This window comes from Gorilla gorilla, chromosome 21 (assembly GCF_029281585.2).
Source record: "Gorilla gorilla gorilla isolate KB3781 chromosome 21, NHGRI_mGorGor1-v2.1_pri, whole genome shotgun sequence".
Classification (NCBI taxonomy): Eukaryota; Metazoa; Chordata; class Mammalia; order Primates; family Hominidae; genus Gorilla; species Gorilla gorilla.
Genome location: NC_073245.2, coordinates 64,114,436 through 64,138,941, shown reverse-complemented (window position 1 = coordinate 64,138,941; position 24,506 = coordinate 64,114,436). Strand labels below are relative to the sequence as shown.

General features: G+C 45.5%; 1 long non-coding RNA gene across 1 annotated transcript in view; it reads left to right on the top strand.

Moving 5' to 3' along the window:
- The first annotated feature begins 9,279 nt into the window (after nt 1-9,279).
- The window catches only part of LOC129529162 (uncharacterized), a 30,658-nt gene continuing 15,431 nt past the window's right edge, over nt 9,280-24,506 (top strand). Inside the window, exon 1 of the long non-coding RNA XR_008674603.2 lies at nt 9,280-9,368. This is a non-coding gene — a long non-coding RNA (uncharacterized lncRNA). The remainder of the gene's footprint in view (nt 9,369-24,506) is intronic.

The window sequence follows — 24,506 nt, the reverse complement described above, 5'->3', positions numbered from 1 at the left end:
TGGAATTGGGTGCTGGGTCCCTGGAGTGATGAGCTTAGAATCACACACTAGGCACTCTCTGAAGTGCTGGAGTTACCCACTTGGTTACCTTTCCTGGATGTCTCTGAGTACTTAAAATACAAGAATGGCCCAAGGAATGGTGGCTCACACCTGTAATCCCAGCACTTTGGGAGGCTGAGGCAGGAGGATCACTTGAGCCCAGGAGTTCCATACCAGCCTGGGCAACATAGTAAGATCCCATTTCTACAAAAAATAAAAAAAAAAAATTAGCTGAGTGTGGTGGCAGGTACCTGTAGTTCCAGCTACTTGGGAGACTGAGGTGGGAGGATCACTTGAGACCTGGAGGTTGAGGCTGAAGTGAGCTGTGATTGTGCCACTGTACTCCAACCTGGGCAACAGAGCAAGACCCTACCTCAATTTAAAAAACAAAAAAACAAAAAAAAAACAAGAATTCCTTCCCGTGGTAAAAACCTTCTCACATGGTGGTGAACAAGAATAATATCTGTATGAGGTTTTAATCCAGTACTGTCCATCAGAACTTTCCACATTGGTATAAATATTTTTAATCTGCATTATATAATACAATAGCAACTAGCCCAAAGTAACTGTTGGACCCTTGAAATAGTGGGCCCATGTGACTAAGGAACTGAATTTTTAATGTTATTTAATTTCAGTCAATTTAAATTTAAATAGCCACATATGGCTAGTGGCTACATATTGGACAGCACAGTTTTAAACTCATAAACAGATTTATAATAAAAGGTATTGTAAAGGCTGTACGTATAATTTCCTTTTCAGATCTCAAGAACATAAAGGAACCTTTATTTTTTATTTTTCTGCTTAGCTTTACCTTTAAAAATGTTTTTATTTCTAATTATTATGGATATGTAATCATTGTACATGTTTATGATAAAGGGAATTTTACTACCTATATCACAGTGGTGGCCCTATGTTCTTCTGAAGTGTGCTGTTCATATCAGAGTTACCAACTGAGGCGGAGTTAGGTATGGTCCAGGTCACTGGAACCTTGTTTTACTCTTTTCTTTTTTTTTTTTGGACATGGTGGGTGTGGGGATGGGGCACTTTACTTTATACCTGTGACAGTCCACAGAAAATTTGGATATTTAGGCTGGGCGCAGTGGCTCACGCCTGTAATCCCAGCACTTTGGGAGGCCGAGGCAGGCGGATCACGAGGTCAGGAGATCGAGACCATCCTGGCTAACACAGTGAAACCCCGTCTCTACTAAAAATACAAAAAAAAATTAGCCAGGTGTGGTGGCGGGCGCCTGTAGTCCCAGCTACTCAGGAGGCTGAGGCAGGAGAAAGGCATGAATCCGGGACGCACAGCTTGCCATGAGTCGAGATCGTGCCATTGCAGTCCAGCCTGGGCAACAGAGCAAGACTGTCTCAAAAAAAAAAAGAAAATTTGGATATTTAGAGTGAAAGAAGTATCAGAAAGATTTTTGTAAAATAACATAAAAATGTTAAATCGCAGAACTAGTGAATTTTGTATTAAAGATTGAAGAAAATATCCTATTTAAAAGGCGTATAAAATTAAAAGGGAACAATTATATACCGCCCCTTACTACCCCTACCCTCCTTACCTCCACCACTGCACAGTTGCATCCCCACCTCCACACAGAAAACCACCCTTAAAAACTCTGAGAAAATTATTTCAGGCCTTCTTCTATACACACACACACACACACACACACACACACACACGCACACATAAAGCAATGCATGTATGTGTGTGTTTACATATAATTTTTTTAAAATAAAAAAAATGATGCGTACTGATCTATATCTTGCTTAATTTTTATATCAATTTTTTCTTTTTTTTGCGGGGGGGGATGGAGTCTCGCTCCGTCTCCCAGGCTGGAGTGCAGTAGCACGATCTCAGCTCACTGCAACTTCCGTCTCCCGGGTCCAGGTGATTCTCCTGCCTCAGCCTCCCAAGTAGCTGGGATTACAGGCGCCCACCACGCCTGGCTAATTTTTTGTATTTTTAGTAGAGATGGGGTTTCACCGTGTTCACCAGGATGGTCTCGATCTCCTGACCTTGTGATCTGCCCACCTCAGCCTCCCAAAGTGCTGGGATTGCAGGCATGAGCCACCACGCCCGGCCAGTTTTTTCTGTTTTTGAGACAGAGTCTCATTCTGTCATCCAAGCTGGAGTGCAGTGGCATGATCTTGCCTCACTGCAACCTTGACTTCCCGGGTTCCAGCAATTCTCCTGCCTCAGCCTCCCAAGTAGCTGGGACTACAGGTGTGCACCACCACGCCCAGCTGATTTTTTTGTGTGCGTGTTTTTAGTAGAGATGGGGTTTTGCCATGTTGGCCAGGCTGGTCTCGAACTCCTGGCCTCAAGTGATTTCGCCCACCCAGGGCCTCCTAAAGTTCTGAGACTACAGGCATTAGCCACCATGCCTGGCCATTTTTATATTAATTTTATAAGCATATTAAGTAATTTTTGTTGTAAAAATGTGAAGATCACACAGAACAAAGTATTCACATCCCACCCCTCCTTTTCCACTCCCCTTCTTAGAATCACAGTTTTAGATCTTTTTCTGTGCATTCGTTCCCATCTAAAAATACACAGCTTTATTTTTTGATAAATGCCCAATATATAAAGTGATGATTAACCTTATTAATGATTGAGACAGTGCAAATTAAAACCACAAGATTGGCAAAAATTAATAAATTTAAGGGCACCCAGTATTGATAAGGATATAGGACAAAAAGGAAACTCTTTTACACAGTTGGTGAAAAGTGTAGTTGGTACAACCACCTTAAAAAATAGCTTTGAAATATCAGATACAGCTGAAAACGCACATACCCTCTGACCAAGCAATTTCATTCATAGATAAATATCCTAAACATTTCTGGCATATATGTCCCAGGAGCCATGTACAACAATGCTCTTGGCAGCATTGTGAGTAACAGCAAAAATCTGGATACAACCTAAATGCCCCTTCCCAAGAAAATGGGTGACTAAATTATGTGATCATCATAGATTAGAACACAACTGTGAAAATTAATAGTGGTCCTAGATGAATCTCAGGAACATAATATTAAAGCAAAGCCCCTAAGTACAAAAGAATGCATGGTGTTTCCAAAAAAGTGTGTGAGAACTAAAAGAATGATTGCTTAGTGATGTATACACGGGCAGGCATTCTATAAAGAAAAGTCAGCCGGGCACGGTGGCTCACGCCTGTAATCCCAGCACTTTGGGAGGCTGAGGCGGGCAGATCATTTGAAGTCAGGAGCTCAAGGCCAGCATGACCAACATGGTGAAACCCCGTCTCTACTAAAAATACAAAAAATTAGCTGGGAGTGATGGTACATGCCTGTAATCCCAGCTACATGGAGGCTAAGGCAGGAGAATCGCTTGAACCTGGGAGGCAGAGGTTGTAGTGAGCTGAGATGGCACCACTGCACTCCAGCCTGGGTGTTAGAATGAGACTCTGTCTAAAAAAAAAGAGCAAAGGGAAGGGTGGTTGTAGACACTGCCAAGGAGGGAAAAAAGGGCAGTTCATGCAGGGCTCTGAAGACCAGAGTGGGTGCTCCAGATTTTGTCCTAAAGGTTGGGGGTGAGGGTAGGGGGAGTTTGAGCAGAGGTTTGTGGGACTCTGAGTTTTTTTTTCTTTTTTTTTTGAGACAAGGTCTTGTTTTGTCATCCAGGCTGGAGTGCAGTGGTGCACTCATGGCTCACTGCAGCCTCAACTTCCGGGGCTCAAGCAATCCTCCCACCTCAGCCTCCCAAGTAGCTGGGACTACTGGTGTGTACCACCAAACCCAGCTAATTTTTGTATTTTTTATAGAGACAGAGTTTTGCCATGTTGCCCAGCCTAGTCTCAAATTCCTGGTCTCAAGTGATCTGCCTGCCTTGGCCTCCAAAAGTTCTGGAATTATAGTCATGCACCACCGCGCCAGGCCCCCAAATTACTTTTTAAGGTATGATTTACATGCAGTAAGACTTACAGTTCCTTTTTTTTTCTTTTTTTTTGAGATGGAGTCTTGCTCTGTGGCCCAGGCTGCAGTGTGCAACCTCCGCCTCCCAGGTTCAAGCAATTCTCCTGCCTCAGCCTCCCAAGTAGCTGGGACTACAGGCACGTACCACCATGCCCAGCTAATTTTTGTAGTTTTTTTTTTTAGTAAAGACAGAGTTTCATCATGTTGGCCAGGCTGCTCTTGAACTCCTGACCTCAGGTGATCCACCTACCTCGGCCTCTCAAAGTGCTGGGATTACAGGCACGAGCCACCGTGCCCAGCCAAGACTTACAGCTCTTAAGTGAGTTCAGTAACTTTGGACACCTGTAATCACCACCCAAAACAAGATAAAAATCATTTCCATCACTCCAGAAGGCTCCCTCATGCTCCTTTTCAATCAATCCAGTCAATCCCCTGACCATCCCACTAGCTAGGAGCCATATTCTAACATATCACCCTTGAATCATTTTTTTCTAGAACCTCTTATAAATGCATTCATAAAGTTTACCCAGCTTCTTTTGCTCAGAGGAATGTCTACAAGATTTATTGACGTTGTTGCTTGCATCAGTAATTCATTTCTTGTATGCTGCATAGTAGTTTTTTGTTTGTTTTTTTTTTCTTTTTGAGACAAAGTCTTGCTCTGTTGCCCAGGCTGGAGTGCAGTGGCGTGATCTCGGCTCACTGCAAGCTCCGCCTCCCGGGTTCACGCCATTCTCCTGCCTCAGCCTCCCAAGTAGCTGGGACTACAAGCGCTCCGCCACCATGCCCGGCTTATTTTTGTATTTTTAGTAGAGACGGGGTTTCACTGTGTTAGCCAGGATGGTCTCGATCTCCTGACCTCGAGATCCGCCCGCCTCGGCCCCCCAGAGTGCTGGGATTACAGGCGTGAGCCACCGCGCCCGGCTGCTGAGTAGTATTTCATTGTATAAACATACTATAATTTGTTCATCTGTTCTCCTGTTGGTACATTATGGCATTTCGTTATTATGGGTACATTATGGAGTGAGTCTACACACCTAGGCTATATATGGCCTATTGCTCCTAGGCTACAAACACGTACAACATGTTATTGCCTTGAATGATGTGGACAATTGTAACACAATGGTATTTGTGTATCTCAACATATCTTTTTTTTTTTTTTGAGATGGAGTCTCGCTCTTTCACCCAGGCTGGAGTGCAGTGGTGGAATTTCGGCTCACTGCAATCTCTGTCTTCCAGGTTCAAGCAATTCTCCTGCCTCAGCCTCCCGAGCAGCTGGGATTACAGGCGCGCATCACCACACTTGGCAAATTTTTTATTTTTAGTAGAGATGGGGTTTCATCAAATTGGCCAGGCTAGTCTTGAACTCCTGGCCTCAGGTGACTCACCCATATCAGCCTCCCAAAGTGCTGGGATTACAGGTATGAGCCACCGTGCTCGGCCCTTCTTTTAGTTTTAATTGAATTTCCCCAATGGCTAATGAGCTGAGCATCTTTTCATGCTGAGTTTTTGGGCTTGTTTGTTTTCTGGAAACAGGGTTTTGCTCTGTTGCCCAGGCTGGAGTGCAGTGGCACAATCATGGCTCACTGCAGCCTCCATCTCCTGGGCTCAAGCAATCCTCCCACCTCAGCCTTCCAAAGTACTGGGATTGGCCGGGTGTGGTGGCTCACGCCTGTAATCCCAGCACTTTGGGAGGCCGAGGCAGGCAGATCACTTGAGGTCAGTAGTTCAAGACCAGCCTGGCCAACATGGTAAAACCTCGCTTCTACTAAACATACAAAAAAAAGAAAAAATTAGCTGGGCGTGGTGGCACGCGCCTGTAGTCTCAGCTACTCACGAGGCTGAGGCAGGAAAATTGCTTGAACCTGGGAGGTGGAGGTTGCAGTGAGCCGAGATTTCACCACTGCACTCCAGCCTGGGCGACAGAACAAGACTCAGTCTCAAAACAACAGCAACAACAACAACAAGTTCTGAGATTACAGACATGAGCCACCACACCCAACCCGGAGCTTCATTTTTTTCATAGATTTTACATGAGCTGTTGGCAGAGACCAAACTAGAAGGATTCAAAAGAAGAATAGGGGATCTTCAGGCTAGCAGGGGAGGTGGGGAGCAGAGATTAGAATGGGGATATATTTTGACATTATAGCTGATGAAAATTCCAAAAAAATTGGCTATGGGTTGTGAGACAGAAAAGAATCAGAAGGTGTTCAGTTTTTGCCCTGAAACAGCTGGGGGACCCTGGCGAGAAAAGAAGCAGGTGTGGAGGGGACAATCCACTTTACTCTGGCAAGATGAGTTGTCTCTTAGGCACTGAAATGGTGATGTTGAGAAAATAAATTGGCAAGTCTGGACCTCAGAAAAGTGGTCACAGATGGGGCCTTCTACCTGTGGGATGGACAAGGTCTCCAGAGCAGTGGATGTCTACCTTGGCTGGACTTTGGAATCACCTGGGGAGCTTTAAAATACTTATGCCCAGGTCCCAGCTACGGGGTTTCTGGGGTATGGCTCAGGCATCAGAACTGTTAGAAGTTTCCCTGCTGATTCTCAAGTACAACCAGGGTTGAGACCCTGTTGTGGGAGCCAGTGTAGACAAAGGAGAGAATTTTGAGGGAGTCCCAAGCACTCTCTCTGTTGCCCGCGGCTCTGCGGGAGCCAGTGTAGATAAAGGGGAGGATTTTGAGGGAGTCCTGGGAACTCCGTGTTGCCCGTGGCTCTGCTTTGCAGCGTTGGCTCCATCTGCTGCATCGTATTCACTGCAGCTCAGCTTCCCAAGCAGCTCAGGTCAAGCTCATCAGTATCCGTGGATTGGCGAATTCATTGACTCCGGAGAGTCACCCAGTTGTTGAATCGCAAAGTTTGAACTGACTTTTTTTTTCTTTGAGACAGAGTCTCGCTCTGTAACCCAGGCTGGAGTGTAGTGGCCAGTCTTGGCTCACTGCAATCTCTGCCTCCCAGGTTCAAGTGATTCTCCTGCCTCAGCCTCCTGAGTAGCTGGGATTACAGGTATGTACCACCACACCCGGCTAACTTTTGTATTTTTAGTAGAAACGCCATGTTGGTCAAGCTGGTCTTGAACTCCTGACCTCAGGTGATCCGCCTGCCTTCGCCTCCCAAAGTGCTGGGATTACAGGTGGGAGCCACCGTGCCTGGCCTGAACTCATTTTAAAGGTCGTTGAGCCTCTACGATACCCCACCAGGACTCACCAGGATGCCTATGGGGGAAGTCACTGTGGCTCAGTTGAAGGGGCTGTGTGAGGACAAGTCAGAGAAGAGCCTTCCAGGTAGAGCCTGGGTGGAGAGCTGGAGACAAGAGAGACCATTTGGAGCAGGGCATCTGCTGGGGGTGCAGAGCAACTCAGAGGCCCCTCTGAATGTTCTTTTCTGGGATAAGCCCTGCAGGGGATATTTATGCTATTCCTGGAGACATCATGGCCTTTCTTAGAAAAGGAAGCCTTTTTGCTCTTTTAATTTCTATTCTGTGGGTTGGTTTCCTAGGGATATTGCTCCTGGTGAGAAGACCTGCTCATGGACCTCCCCCAAACCTGACCAGGACCTGTTCATAGAATCTTCCCCTATCCAGATCTGAGCCTGGAGCCCAGACCAGTACCTTCAGAAGTTGTTCACGTTGCTTTGAAAGAATGTAATGTTGGAAATGCTTAGAGAAAGACTATACCTTTCTCTCCAAATACAATTTCTATAATTAGGCAAGGCGCAGTGTTTCACGCCTATAATCCCAGCACTTTGGGAGGCGGGCGGATCACTTAAGGTCATGAGTTCGAGACCAGCCTGGCCAACATGGCGAAACCCCATCTCTACTAGAAACACAAGAATTAGCCGGGCATGGCGGTGGGTGCCTGTAATCCCAGCTACTTGGGAGTCAGGAGAATCACTTGAGCCTAGGAGGCGGAAGTTGCAGTGAGCCAAGATCACACCACTACACTCTACCCTGGGTAACAGAGTGAGACTCCATCTGAAAAAAAAAAAAATTCAATATATAGACTCTCATCATGGATCCATTGTACTTACACAAATTCAGCTACATACATGCATAAAGAAAAAAGAAAAATGGGCCGTGCGCGGTGGCTCATGCCTGTAATCCCAGCACTTTGGGAGGCTGAGGCAGGCGGATCACGAGGTCAGGAGATCGAGACCATCCTGGCTAACACGGTGAAACCCCGTCTCTACTAAAAATACAAAAAGTAGCCGTTCCTGGTGGCGGGTGCCTGTAGTCCCAGCTACTCGGGAGGCTGAGGCAGGAGAATGGGGTGAACCCGGGAGGCGGAGCTTGCAGTGAGCCGAGATCGCGCTACTGCACTCCAGCCTGGGCAACAGAGCAAGACTCTGTCTCAAAAAAAAAAAAGAAAAAGAAAAATGGTGGTGGTGGAGATGATAAAACACACAATCATTTGGAGAACTTTTACCTTTTCAGAATGTATTTGGTAATGCAATTTGGTCCTCCCAATAACTCTATGGAAGTCATTTATTTTTTTCCCCCATTTCACTGAGGTTCAGAGGTTTTTTTCATTTCTGAGTCCAAGGTCTCAGACCCAGAAACAGTGAGGTTCAGAGGCAACCCCAGGTCTTCTGACACTTCTGCCCAGGGACCTACTTCCGCCTTGCCAGAAAACCAGAGCATTGGCAATTCAAGCAAAGCCTAAAGACTCTCGGCCGGGCGCGGTGGCTCACGCCTGTAATCCCAGCACTTTGGGAGGCCGAGGCGGGCGGATCACGAGGTCAGGAGATCGAGACCATCCTGGCTAACACAGTGAAACCCCGTCTCTACTAAAAAAAAAAAATACAAAAAATTAGCCGGGCGTGGTGGCGGGCGCCTGTAGTCCCAGCTACTTGGGAGGCTGAGGCAGGAGAATGGCGTGAACCCGGGAGGCGGAGCTTGCAGTGAGCCGAGATCGCGCCACTGCACTCCAGCCTGGGCGACAGAGCGAGACTCCATCTCAAAAAAAAAAAAAAAAAAAAAAGACTCTCAATGCACCAGCCTGTCCTTCTGCAGCCCGGGAGTCATGCTCCCAGCAGAAGAGGCAGTGAGAAAGCGACGGGCTTAGAAATCTATCCACTGGATGGATCAAGGCCATAAGAGGGTATGAAACAGTTTGCTGGTTCTCCCTCCATGGCCATCCCCACTTTTGTGTAGTAATAGACGTGGACACATGGCCAACCAGAACAAAGAGCTCAACTCCCCTGTGCGGCCTCATGACTAAATCCTAGTCTATGGGGAGAGCATTCCAGTGATGTGAGAGGCCTCGGAGACACATCCTTCTGGGGCGTGCCTTCCCTTCATTGTTTCACCTTTCTGCTGGCTGGATGGGGATGTGGAGGAGAGGACCCTTGGACCATGGGGATGGGGGCAACGTGCCAGGCATGGCAGCGCAATGGAGGTGGGTTCTACCAAAGGAGCTGCTCTACCCATCCTGGACTGCTTCTATCTGGATGTTGGTACTTGAGAAAGAAATGGATTACTTTCTTTTGTTTTTTTTTTTTGAGATAGAGTTTTGCTCTTGTTGCCCAGGCTGGAGTGCAATGGTGTGATCTCAGCTCACAACAACCTCCGCCTCCCGGGTTCAATCGATTCTCCTACCTCAGCCTCCAGCTAATTTTGTATTTTTAGTAGAGACGGGGTTTCTCCATGTTGGTCAGGCTGGTCTCAAACTCCCGACCTCAGGTGATCCGCCCACCTCAGCCTCCCAAAGTGCTGGGATTACAGGCATGAGCCACCGCCCCTGGCCAGGCCAAGATTTTTTAAATGGCAGCTCCCTGGAGGCTGAGGAAAAAGGGAGAGGGGAGCCACAGCTCATACTTAAAATGGTTCTCGCAATCGTACTGTAGCCGAAAGGAATTCTGAGTCACTTTCTCTGGTCTGTTCCTGCAGCCCCCAGCCCTGCTGCACCAGCCTCAGAAGGGAAGGCTGGAATTCCTTTCTGGGAGGGCTTTCCTTTGCAAACCCTGTGAATCTGAGGAGCCCTGTTTTCTCTGTAAATAGAGCAAGTGTCCCCACTGTGACCTAGCAACATCCTCCCAATGCACATGGTGTCTGACGCAAAATGGAGGAGAAGGAGTTGGCAGAAAGAAGGGAAGAAAAGGTGGGAAGAAGCCTAGAGAAGAATATTTAGGTTTGAAGAGTGTGATTTACTGTTACCTTGAACCCAAATTATTTTGTTTGTTTGTTTGTTTGGGGCATTTGCCAAATGTGTAGTCTCACCCTGTAACTGACTGTGTGGATGAAGCCATGTTCATCCACTGAGCTCTGAGCCATCAGGAGCCCTGGGAGGTGAGTGCGTCTCACATATCGTCTTAAATCACCAGGGCTAGACCAGAAACTAAACACTTCCCCAGGTTTTCTCTCACTATTTCCTTCAGGATCAGATGCCCCCTGCAGCCAGAGACCTAATGCTGTCTTTCCATCTAAACTGGGATCTCCATGAAGTCGGGATATATCTTAATTGTTTTTATAATCTCAACAATCTGGCATAGAGTACCAGGCAAAGAAGGAATGAATGAATGAGTGTGTAGATAAATGGACAGATGGAGGGATGGATGGAAGGATGGGTGGGTGGTGGGGGGGGGGTGGATGGATGGATGGTTAAATGTTGGAAGGAAGGAAAGAAAAGAAGGAAGAATGGACAGATAGGTGAATAAATGATAGAAGGAAGGAAGAAAGGAAGGGTGAAGGAATGGATGGATAGGTGGGTGGATGGATGGATAGATAGAGGGATGGTGAATACGTGGATGGACAGATGATGGATGATAGACAATAATAGTGAATAGTTTTGAGCTCTTATTATGTTCCAGGCAATTTACACAGATAATTTCATTTAATTTTCCCCCATGACTTTCAACATATGCAAAATAAGCTTCAGGAAGGTGAAATCATGTACCTGAAATGGCACGAAAGTCGATTAGACTCCTGAGTGAGTGTTCTAAACTATTATACCCTAATGCTGAATAAATGAATGAATACATGAAGAAATGACTTATCTGTATATAAATTTTGCTCCAAGGATATACAAAAGCTAGGCCAGGCGTGGCATGGTGGCTCATGCCTGTAATCCCAGCACTTTGGGAGGCCAAGGCAGGTGGATCACACGAAGTCAGGAGTTTGAGACCAGCCTGACCAACATGATGAAACCCTGTTTCTACTAAAAATACAAAATTAGCAGGGCATGGTGGTGCATGCCTGTAATCCCAGCTACTTGGGAGGCTAAGACAGGAGAATCACTTGAACTCGGGAGGGGGAGGTTGCAGTGAGCCAAGATCATGCCATTGTACTCCAGCCTGGGCAACAGAGCAAGACTGTCTCCAAAAAAAAATAATAATAAAAATAAAGTTAATTCTGCTCACTTCTCTCTAAAGTGACAGGCCAAGGTTTAAGAAAATCTGTACATTTGGATTTCCTGCCAGTTATAAGTGAATATTATGTGGTGAAGTGGTGCATTCACAGGCGAAGGACACTTCCAGAAGGCTAATTCTGAGAAGATTCTGGGCTTTTCCCACTCACCCAACCTGATAATTAATAGGAGCCAGGAAGAAGCCCCTGAATTTCTAAGTGCCGATTCCCGCTGTACCAGCACTCCAAACATCTAAAGGAAAAACAGTTTGTTAATTGCTGTCTAGACAGTTTATTGCGGCAATAAGATCAAAACCAAGAATCCTGAGGTTTGTGGTATGAATCATGCAGACTAAACAATTGTTTTATTGCATTTACAGAGAACTTGATTTATAACTGCACTGGGTAATAAAATTCCTTCATGGTTTATCCAAAATAATTTTGCTTCTTTTACACCACTCTGTGATAATCCCACCTCTCTGGGCTGTTAAAATGTGTTCTCTGCGACATCCAAACAGTTTCTTATCAGATATCTTGCTGTCATCAAGTAACACATGAGGGCCAGCGTTCAATCCATCCTGGCAGAGCCCTGGTGGAGGGTGGTGGCCTGGCTAGGGTGGCCTTTGTAACCCTGCTGTCATGGCTGCATCTGCTCAAACCAACAGGCGAATAAGAGTGGGCAGCTCCTGGGCTGGGCAGCCTGTCTGCTTTGTTGGCAAAGGCCTGGTGTGATGGCTTCCTCTTTACCCCACTGAGTGGATTTTGGATGAATTAGACAAAGCTGGCCAGTTCTTTGGTGCCTCTGAGACCCCAGGACCAACATCCTTCTTGTGTGCAAACATACCTGTACACTGACAACCTGTGGAATAGAGAAGGAAGGAACAGGCCCACACGCATACATCCATCACTTCCCTCCATCCCGGCAGCTGTCCAGGGAAATGGGGCTGCCCAACACAAAACATCAGGAAAAGCTCAGGAAGTCTAAGCTCAGGCTTGCTTAAGGCCAAATGTCGGGAAGTCTCAGTTCTTCAGGCTCCAAGTCCAGTGCTCTTTGGCACCAGAAGTGACTTAAAAGATAAGCATCAGATAAATTGCAGTATCTCTCCTAAACGAGATCTGCCTGTTTTGCTCTTCCCTTTTCACCCCTGCACTGGCTACAGCAAACTCCATGATGAGGGGCAGCAAACTCCCAACCCCTGGAATCAAACGTGAAATTTAAAAATTGACATGAAGCTGGGCGCAGTGGCTCACGCCTGTAATCCCAGCACTTTGGGAGGCCGAGGCGGGCAGATCACCTAAGGTCGGGAGTTCGAGACCAGCCTAACCAACATGGAGAAACCCTGTCTCTACTAAAAATACAAAATTGGCTGGGCATGGTGGCGCATGCCTGTAATCCCAGCTACTCAGGAGGCTGAGGCAGGAAAATCGCTTGAACCCAGGAAGCAGAGGTTGTGGTGAGCCAAGATTGCACCACTGCACTCCAGCCTGGGCAACAAGCGTGAAACTCTGTCTCAAAAAAAAAAAAAAAAAAAATTGACATGAAATTCACATAACATAAAATTAACCATTTTAAAGTGACCAATTCAGGAGCATTTAGTATATTCACGGCATTGTGTTATCACCACCTCTGTCTAGCACCGAAACATTTTCATCACCCCAAATGGAAACCCTGTAGCCAGTAGGCAGTCGCTCCCCAGTTCTACCCTAGCCCCCAGGACCTGGCAACCACCAATCGGCATCTCGCTGTGGCCTTACCTATTCTGGTTAATGTGAACAGATTCGGATTCCTATTTCATATCAACAAAATCAAATGTGGCTTTTTGTGTCTGGCTTCTTTTACTTACTGTAATGTTTTCAAGGCTCATCCACATTGTAGCACGTATCAGTATCTCATTCCATTTTATGGCTGAATAATAGTCTGTTGTACAACAGAACTTATACAGTACTTCATTTCATTTCTGCACTCACCAGTTGATGGACATTTGGGATATTTACACCTTTTGGCTATTGTGCATAGTGCTACTCTGAACACGTATGTACGTGTATTTGAATGCCTGTTTTCTTATTTTTTTGTTTGTTTTTTTGAGATGGAGTCTTGCTCTATCACCCAGGCTGGAGTGCAGTAGCGTGATCTCGATCTCGGCTCACAATAACCACTGCCTCCTGGGTTCAAGTGATTATCCTGCCTCAGCCTCCTGAGTAGCTGGGACTAGAGGTGCATACCACCAAGCCAGGCTAATTTTTGTATTTTTAGTACAGACGGGGTTTCACCGTGTTCGCCAGGATGATCTCAATCTTCTGACCTCGTGATCCACCTGCCTTGACCTCCCAAAGTGCTGGGATTATAGGCATGAGCCACCGCACCTGGCCTGTTTGTTTGTTTTTGAGATGGAGTCTCACTGTCACACAGGCAAGAGTGCAGTGGAGCAATCTTGGCTCACTGCAACCTCCGCCTCCCGGGTTCAATCTATTCTCCTGCCTCAGCCTCCTGAGTAGCTGGGATTACAGGCGTGTGCCATCATGCCTGGCTAATTTTTGTAGTTTTAGTAGAGGTGGGGTTTTGCCATGTTGGCCAGGCTGGTCTCAAACTCCTGACCTCAGGTGATCCAACCACCTTGGCCTCCTAAAGTGCTGGGATTACAGGCATGAGCCACCATACCCGGCCTGGGTTTTTGTGTTTTGTTTGGTTTGGTTGATGATAACCATCCTAGTGGATGTGAAATGATGCCTTGTGATTCTGAAGTGCATTCTCTAGTGACTAATGATGCTGAGCATCTTGTCATGTGCTTTCTGGCCTTTTGTACATCTTCTTTGGAAGAAAATATCTATTCAAGTCCTTTGCCCATATTTTGACTGAGTTGTTTGTCTTGTTGTTGCTTTGCAAGAATGCCTTACAAATTTTAGATCCCAGGCTGGGAGTGGTGGCTGACACCTGTAATCCCAGCACTTTGGGAGGCCGAAGTGGTTGGATCACCTGAGATCAGGAGTTCAAGACCAGCCTGGCCAACATAGTGAAACATCATCTCTACTAAAAACACAAAAATTAGCCAGGCGTGGTGGCTACAAAAAAAAATTAGATCCCAGACCCTTATCAGATTTATGATTGATTTGCGAATAGTTTCTCCCATTCTGTGAGTTGTCTTTTTCCTTCCTTGATAATGTCCTTTGATGTACAAAAGTTTTTAAATTTAATGAAGTCCCGGCCGGGTGTGGTGGCTCACTTCTGTAATCCCAGCACTTTGGGAGGCCAAGGTGGGACGATCAGTTGAGGTCAGGAGTTTGAGACCACCCTGGCCAACATGGTGAAACCGGGTGTGGTGGTGCACAGCTGTATTCTCAGCTACTTGGGAGGCTGAGGCAGGAGAATTGCTTGAACCTGGGGAACGGAGGTTGTAGTGAGCCGAGATAGCAGTAAGACTCTGCCTCAAAAAAAAAAAAAGAAAAGAAATTAATGAAGTCCAATTTATTTCCTTTTGTTCCTTGTGCTTTATTTTTTATTTTGTTGCTCATGTTTTGTGTGTTCATATCTAAGAACCCATTGCCAATTCCAAGTTCATGAAAATTTCCTCCTCTGTTTTCTCCTAAGAGTATTATGGCTTTAGCTCTTCTGTTTAGGTTATTGATTCATTTCAAATTAATTTTTGCCTATGGTGTAAGGGAAAAGTCCACTTTCATTCTTTTACTTATAGATTTCCGATCGTTGCAGCACAAATACTAAATTTGGTGAATACTCTTCCGGTCTGATTTTCCAGGACACCTCTGAGGCATAGTTGAAGAACATTTTCTTTACTGCTTTAGGATTCAGAATCTCATTCTTCCCCATTACTGCTCTGAGACCCTCATGGACCACTTCGCCACTCAGAGCCTTTGTGGCCTTAGCTATAAAAAGGGAGTTATACTGATAGCATAATCCTCCTGAGGTTTCTTTGAGCACCCAATAAGAATAGGTGCAAAGTGCTTGATATCTAAGTTAGACAATGGTAGATAATTATTACTCATCCTACCACTGTCATCAAGATGAGGCAACTCTGTCTGAGGATGGCAAGAAACCATTCCCATTCTGGGATGTGAAAACGATAATATCAGCAGCAGTACTCTTACAATGTTCCTGACAGAACAGCAGCTTATACAGTGAGGGTTTCCTGCTTCTGGACATGTGCTACACCCAGTACACACGCTGGCTTGTTTAAATTCATTACCATAAGCCTCAGAGTGTGTTTGGGAACCTTTGTTTGGGGAGTCATCAAAGTTATAGAGAACATCAGATGGGAATCTAAAATCAAGCCAGGCACAGTGGCTCATGTCTGTAATCCCAGCACTTTGGGAGGCCAAGGCGGGTGGATCACTTCAGGTCAGGAGTTCAAGACCAGCCTGGCCAACAAGGTGAAACCCTGTCTCTACTAAAAATACAAAAAATTAGCTGAGCGTGGTGGCATGCACCTGTAATCCCAGTTACTCAGGAGGCTGAGGCAGGATAATCACTTGAACCCAGGAGGCAGAGGTTGCAGTGAGCTGAGATTGTGCCACTGCACTCCAGCTTGGGTGACAGAGCGAAACTCCGTCTCAAAAAAAAATAAAGCAGACGAGAAGAGAGTTCGGCTGGATTAAGTCTTTTCAAGGCATTGAAAAAAAAAAAGGTGTGGGGGGCAGTGGAGCAGCATTGCATTCCACAATAACACATTTATTCTATCTTCAGGTGTCACTTTCCCTCCAAAGCCTTCCCTTTTCACCGCTGCAGTTGATCCATCCAGACCCTTGCAGACCCCACCCCTAGTGGCTGCCTCATTCTCTCCAAAGCACTTATCCTTGTCTAATACAATGTAGATTTTGTTCATTTGTTCACACCCACCCCACTTTCACTAGAGTTCAGATGGTTTGGCGACAGAGATTTTTTTTTACCACTCTGTACATAGCACCCATGCATTTCTGGAGGTAATGTCACGTGTTACAGCCACTCTGGAAAACTGTCAGTTTGTTAAAAAAAAAACTAAACATGCAGTACCACATGACCCAGCAGTTGCGCTCCGGGGCACTTATCACAGAGAAATAAAAACTGTGTTCAGCTGGGAACAGTGGCTCATGCCTGTAATCCCAGCACTTTGGGAGGCTGAGATGGGCGGATCACCTGAGGTCAGGAATTTGAGACCAGCCTGGCCAACATGGTGAAACCCCGTCTCTACTAAAAATACAAAAATTAGCCAGGCATAGTGGCAGGTGCCTGTAATCCCAACTACTTGGGAGGCTGAGGCAGGAGAATCACTTGAACCCGGGAGGCAGAGGTTGCAGTGAGCCAAGATCGCACCACTGCCCTCCAGCCTGGGTGACAGAATGAGACCCTGTCTCAAAAAGAAAAAAATCTCCGGGCATGGTGGCACACGCCTATAGCCCCAGCTACTCAGGAGGCTGAGGTGGGAGGATTGATTGAGCTCAGGAGGCAGAGGCTGTAGTGAGCCCAGATAGTGCCACTGTACTGCAGTCTGAGTGAAAGAGCGAGACCCTATCTCAAAAAATAAATAAATACAGAGAAAAAGCTGATCTCAAAAGATTATATACTATATGACTCCATTTATGTAACATTCTTGAAATGACAAAACTATAGAAATGTAGAACAGATTAGTGGTTGCCAGGGATGAAGGAGGGGTTAGGCCTGGAGGGAAGTGGGTGTGGCTATAAAAGTATAACATGAGGAATCTTTATGATAATGGAAATGTTCTGTATCTTGAATGTATCAATGTCAACATCCTTGTTATGATACTGTACTAAAGTTTTTTAAGAGGTTTCCACTAGGAGAACTGGGTAAAGTTTACACAGTATCTATTATTTCTTAAAAGTACACATGAGGCTGGGCACGGCGAGGTGGCTCACACCTGTAAACCTAGCACTTTGTGAGGCTGAGGCGGGTGGATCACGAGGTCAGGAGATAAAGACCATCCTGGCTAACACGGTGAAACCCCGTCTCTACTAAAAATACAAAAAATTAGCCAGGCGTGGTGGCGGGCGCCTGTAGTCCCAGCTACTCGGGAGGCTGAGGCAGGAGAATGGCGTGAACCCGGGAGGCAGAGCTTGCAGTGAGCTGAGGTCACACCACTGCACTCCAGCCTGGGCGATAGAGCGAGACTCCGTCTCAAAAAACAAAAACAAAAAAAAAGCAAAAACAAAAGAAATGTGAATCTTTGCTTCAAAATAAAAAGTAAAAAAAAAAAAAAAAAAAAACCCTACATACCTATATATGACATTGAAGTACATGAAACTGTCGTGTTTATATGTTAAAAATGGTCTCATATTGGTACTTTCACATGGTTCAACCTAATATTTTTTCCTACTCAGTTGGTAGCATCCAAAACAGTCTGGCAGCTTGTGTTTTTCTTTCTTTTTTGAGACAAAGTTTCACTCTTCACTCTTGTCTCCCAGGCTAGAGTGCAATGGCATGATCTTGGCTCACTGCAACCTCTGCCTTCCGGATTCAAGCTATTCTCCTGCCTCAGTCTCCCAAGTAGCTGGGATTACAGGCATGTGCCACCACGCCCGGGTTATTTTTATATTTTTAGTAGAGACGGGGTTTCACCACGTTGGTCAGGCTGGTCTCAAACTCCTGACCTCAAGGTGATCCAACCACGTCAGCCTCCCATGCTGGGATTACAGGCGTGAGCCACCGCACCTGGCCCCAGCTTGTGTTTTTAATTTCAGTCTATCTCTCACAGAATATCAGTTCAAACACAGCTGCCTCCAGCTGCAGAAATACAATGCCATATCATAGATGACCATAACTTATTTTGACAGCTTCCTCTAATGGACATTTGGGTTGTTTCTATTACTTAGCTTTTACATACAATGTTGCAATGTATTTCCTTATACGTACATCACTTATCATATATTCCTGAGTGTGGGGCTATAGGATAAATTTCCGGTAGAATAATTGTTAGGTCAAAGAGTATGTACATCTCAGTCGGGCATGGTGGTTCATGCTTGTAATCCCAGCACTTTGAGACGCCAAGGCAGGTGGATCCCTTGAGAGTTCAAGACCAGCCTGGCCAACATGGCGAAACCCCGTCTCTCATAAAAATACAAAAAAAAAAAAAAAAATTAGCTGGGCATGGTGGCGCGCGCCTGTAGCCCCAGCTACTCTGGAGCCTGAGGCATGAGAATCACTTGAACCCGGGAGGTGAAGGTTGCAGTGCACTGCACTCCAGCCTGGGCGATAGAGCGAGACCCTGTCTCAAAAGAAAAAAAAAAGGAATGTGTACAGTTTCTATTTTAGTTTATGTTTCCAAATACTCCCAAGGAGACTAAAGCATTTTTAACTCCCACCCTCTTGGCAGTGTATGTCAGAGCCTGATTCCCCACACCCTGCAAAGACGGCATTATCAAAAGGTTGGATATCTGTTGATCTGATAAGGAAAAAAAAGATATACTAATTATATTTGCATTTTTCTTATAATGCCTGAGGTCAAGAATCTTTTCTTATACATGCCTGCTAGCTTCCTCTACAGTATTCATTTGCAATCTTCTAAAGGGGTTTTGTTTTATATTTCTTCCTATCATGTAGCTCAGTAAAGTATTTGCATACAGTGGAAGATTAAGAAATATTCAGATTACTAGACACACCTGGACACAGTCCCCACCTCTCAGCCATCTTCAGAGCCCCACCTCCACCTCCTCAGGCTACAATGGACAGAATGAAGTAGAGAAATCAGAAATGCGCTTTGAGATAAATAGTGAATGAAACCAGACAACAAGTGGGATCACGTCCACCACAAAACCGAGGATGACTTTGCCTACACTTTCAGGGATATTTTTACAGGGTGCTGCGGTACTAGATCCAAGGACGCAAGAGCTTTGCAAGGACCAAAGAAAAATATCAAATCCTGGCTTACCAAAACAAATTTAAAAATAGATAGAGGCTGATGCAGTGGCTCATGCCTGTAATCCCAACATGTTGGGAGGCCAAGGCAGGAGGATGGCTTGAGGCCAGGAGTTGGAGGCCAGCCTGCGCAACATGACAAAACCCTGTCTCTACAAAAAATTGAAAAATTAGCTTGGTGTAGTGGTGCATGCCTGTAGTCCGAGTTACTTGGGAGGCAGAGGTGAAAAGCTGCCTGAGCCTATGAGTTTGAGACTGCAATGAACTGTGATCACCCCACTGCACTCTAGTCTGTGTGACAGAGCAAGACCCTTCCTCTCTAAAAATTAAATAAAAATTTAAAAAGTGGTAAAATATATACAGAGAATTCACAAATGGCTACAAATTGTTACATCATACTAACTGGCATCTGCAACTGGTGGTTTTTAGAGGTCTTTAAATCACAAGAGCAAGCTGGGTGTGGTGGCTCACTCCTGTAATCCCAGCACTTTGGGAGGCCGAGGCGGGTGGATCACCTGAGGTCAGGAGTTCGAGACCAGCCTGGCCAATATGGTGAAACCCTGTCCCTACTAAAAATACAAAAATTAGCCAGGTGTGATGGCACACACCTGTAAACCCAGCTACTTGGGAGGCTGAGGCAGGAGAATCACTTGAACCTGGGAGGCGGAGGTTGCAGTGAGCCGAGAACACGCCACTGCACTCCAGCCTGGGTGACCGAGCGAGACTCCATCTCAAAAAAAAAAAAAAAATCACAAGAGCAAAATATTGTATCTGAGCAAAATTAGTAATTGCACATTTCAGAACATTTCAAAAATTACACACATTTGTTTAACTGAATGTGGAATATGGTCGTATTTTACTATATTAGGTGTCGTATATAGTAAGGCCCACCACAGCAAGAAAAGCCTGTGTCAACCACATTCCTAGGTGCTGCTAGAACTGCAGTGACCAGGCTGGCCGCGGTGGCTCACGCCTGTAATCCCAGCACTTTGGGAGGCCGAGACAGGCGGATCACGAGGTCAGGAGATCGAGACCATCCTGGCTAACACGGTGAAACCCTGTCTCTACTAAAAATACAAAAAAATTAGCCTGGCGTGGTGGTGGGTGCCCGTGGTCCCAGCTACTCGGGAGGCTGAGGCAGGAGAATGGCATGTGAACCTGGGAGGCGGAGCTTGCAGTGAGCCGAGATCACGCCACTGCACTCCAGCATGGGTGACAAAGCGAGGCTGTGTCTCAAAAAAAAAAAAAAAAAAAAAAAAACTGCAGTGATCAGGTGTGGGCTGCAGGAGAACACACTTGACCTATAGTCCCCATCTGCCCATTTCCAGGCCCGCTGAAGCCACAGCCCTGAGCTTCGCTGTTTTGTTTTATACCATTTCCATTTCCTCCCCCTGTAAAATAAAGCAATGATAGCAACCTGGACATAAAATTTCAGAAAGGATGGACAAAACAAGGTGTTCAGGATGGAACATCAGGCACAGTGGATGTCTAGATGGTGGATAAGACTTGGGTCAGGCCTCCTGCAGTGTTTCTCAAAGCTTTGAAAGGCCCCTGGTGGCATCAGAATGGTCTCTCCAAGCAAAATCCCTGGAAGAAAGTGTACAAACCTACATTTTAAACAAGCGTGCCCAGGGCATATGAAAGTGCACTAAAATGTGTTTCTTTTTTTTTTTTTGAGACGGAGTTTCGCTCTTCTTGCCTAGGCTAGAGTGCAATGGCACGATCTCGGCTCACGGTAACTTTCGCCTCCCGGTTTCAAGTGGTTCTCCTGCCTCAGCCTCCCAAGTAGCTGGGATTACAGGCATGTGCCACCACCCCGGGGTAATTTTGTATTTCTCCATGTTGGTCAGGCTGGTCTGGAACTCCCGACCTCAGGTGATCCCTCAGCCTCCCAAAGTGCTGGGATTGCAGGCGTGAGCCACCATGCCCAGCCTTAAAATGTGTTTCATAACAGCTTTAATGAGATATACTTCATACTCAATTTACCTATCGAAAGTGACCAATTCAGTGGTCTTTAGTGTGCGCACAGTCATTGCAATGCTCACCATAATCTTTTTTTTTTTTTTTTTGAGATGGAGTTTCACACACTCTGTCACCCAGGCTGTATGTAGTGCAGTGGCGCTATCTCAGCTCACTGCAACCTCTGCCTCCTGGGTTCAAGCGATTCTCCTGCCTCAGCCTCCCAAGTAGCTGGGATTACAGGCATGTGCCACCATTCCCGGCTAAGTTTGTAGTTTTAGTAGATATGGGGTTTTACAATGTTGGTCAGGCTAGTCTCGAATTCCTGACCTCAAGTGATCCACCTACCTCGGCCTCCTAAAGTGTTGGGATTACAGGCGTGAGCCACCACGCCCGGCCTCAAGTAAGAATTTTATTCTTTTTTCTTTTTTGCTGAATAGCTGAATATACTCTAAATTTTGAGACTACTGAATTTGAGGGCTTTTTTTTTTTTTTTGAGACAGGGTCTTATTCTGTCACCCAAGCTGGTGTGCAGTGGCATGATCTCATGATCTCGGCTTACTGCAGCCTTGACCTCCTGGGCTCTGGTGATCCTCTCACCTCAGCCTCCTGAGTAGCTGGGACTACAGGCCCACAGTCACCACGCCTGGCTAACTTTTATCATTTTTGTAGAGATGGGGTTTCACCATGTGGCCCAGGCTGGTCTCAAACTTCTGGGCTCAAGCAGTCCACCTGCCTCAGCCTCCCAGAGGGCTAGATTACAGGCATGAGCCACACACTGGCCAGTTTGAGGCTTTGAAGCACTATCAGAGTATTTTGGTGTTTGTGGTTTTGTTTTTTAAAGAAATGCAGAATTTGAATAGAGTAGCCTGTGTTTGCACAGCCCCCAAGGTAGTCTCCTAAAGCCGGGAACATACATCTTTTTTTTTTTTTTTTTTGAGACAAGGTCTCACTCTGTTGCCAGGGTGGAGTACAGTGGCACCATCTTGGCCCACTGCAACCTCTGCCTCCCGGTTCAAGCGATTCTCATGCCTCAGCCTCCTGAGTAGGTTGGGACTACAGGCTTGCGCCACCATACTCAGTAATTTTTGTATTTCTAGTAGAGACGGGGTTTCACCATGTTGGCCGGGCTGGTCTGGATCTCCTGACCTCAAGCGATCTGCCCGCTTTGGCCTCCCAAAGTGCTGGGATTATAGGCAGGAGCCACCGCGCCCAACCTATAAGTCTTTTTAATAACCACTGTCCGGAGGGGACAACCACAGCTACCGTTGCTTTGTGCCACTTGCCTATGTCTTTCCAAATTTATCTTGTGGAACCCCCTCCATATGGGCGGTTACCACCCCTACTTGCCAGGAGGACATGGAGGCCCAGCCAGGTTAAGTCACTTATCCAAGTTCACTGGGACAACCAGAAGTTGCTCTGACTCTACAACCTACATTATTTAAGTTTGTGAAGTCTACAACCTTTCACCTTTGTCAAAAAGCTTGATGGATTTAATATGCTGTATGTATAAACATCTACATACACAGAAACATATGTATAGACATACATATGTAATATAACAATGTATGTCATACGTGATATAATATGGCAGAGTAACATAACAAAATTTGAGTTGTTTATTTCACCCAGTCATCTAAGGTAAACAAGGAGACATTCATTGCAACATTCATTAAAACATTCATTGAAAAGTAATTATATAAACTTACAAATCTAGGCCAGGTTCAGTGGGTGGCTTACACCTGCAATCCGAGCACTTTGGGAAGCCAAGGTGGGGGAGGATCACTTGAGGCCAGGAGTTTCAGAGCAGGCTGGGCAACATAGCAAGACCCCATCTCTAAAAAATATTTTAAAATTAGCCAAGTGCAATGGTGCCTGTCGTCCTAGCTACTCAGGAGGCTGGGACGGGAGAATCACTTGAACCTGGGAGGTCGAGGCTGCAGTGAGCCATGGTTGTGCCACTACAGTCCAGCCTGGGCGACACAGTGAGACCCTATCTCATAAATAAATAAGTAACAAATAAGAAATATCCAAATGTCCTGGACAAGAGGCAGAGACTTCTCTTGACCCAATAACGGATCCAGAAGAAAATAGCAGAAGCTTCCTATTTTGAAAAATGGGTGGGACTCCAAGTGATATGAAACCTTTCACGTATTCATGAATGCTAACTGGAAAGATAGTTGGGAACATTCCAGAAGGTTATTCCTTCCCTCTTTCTCTCTCTCTTTTTCTCTCTGTCTCTTCTTCTCGCTCTCTCCTTGGGAGATCTTTGATAACCATCTTGGCCTTTGGAAACCTCTTTTATTAAGCCATCCTATTGTATGCTAAGTTATGGTGGCTGAGACTGATCCCTTCACAAAAGTCCTTTGTTTGGGGATTCTCTCAATAAACTGGGACTCATTGAATTATGCTTCTTCTTGGAAGCCTTTCTTAGCCGATTGTATTTACCTAAGGAAGCATTATTTTCTGTCTTGTTTTATTTTCCTCTTTTTCTCAATCGTAATTCAGATATCAGGAAAGCATGAGAGAGATAAAGAAATCACCAACTAACAAGGAGTTTCTGCCTTCTAAGCTTTGAAAATGGTAGATATTTTTTGTAACAAGCATGTATCACTTACAGAACTTTTTGAAAAATTGTATTTCTTCGGTACTGGGACCTTGTACCAGGAAAGATGTTTCTCCCCCAACCCTGGAGATGACATGAGATGTTCTAATTCTGACATATTTCCCCTTGTCTGCAGTTCCTAGTCACTTTCATTGTTATTTAGTTTTACTTCAATATTCAGGAGTGGGAAGAAGGAAGAATAAACAGCTCTTTCCTATTCGTTATTTTCATCCTAGAATAAGATCTTCATTATTGTAAAAATTAAAAAAAAAAGGGGGGGAGTGCTTTAAAAGTAAAATTAAATTGGTTTTTAGTTTTAGTTTTGGTGCTGTCTTTAAAGAGAACTGGTGGGAACTTTAAGAAAAAAAAAAAAAAGCCGAGCCACATCAAATGAGAGCAGCAAAGGACAAAATGGCAATAAAGGAAGCATAGGGTGTGTGGGGGGTGTCCCCTTAGGATGGAGAATGTCCCTTTCCTTCCTTGAAAGGCAGCCTTCTTTTCATGGGAAACCAAGCCCCTGTGTTATTGGGCTCACAATGAGTTCTCCAGATGTAGTTCCCGGGAGTAAGGATTCTCAGAGAAATAAAGAATCCTTGAAGCTTCTGTTTGTTTGTTTTGTTCTTGTTTTAGTAAGATTTTGAATAGGTAATGCATCCAAGTGCTTCAAATAATCACCAAGTTTAACAAATGGTGAAAAGTCTCTTAACCACTGTCCCACAGCCCCCCATTTGTTCCCCTTCTCATAGTCAACCACTACTCCTTTATGT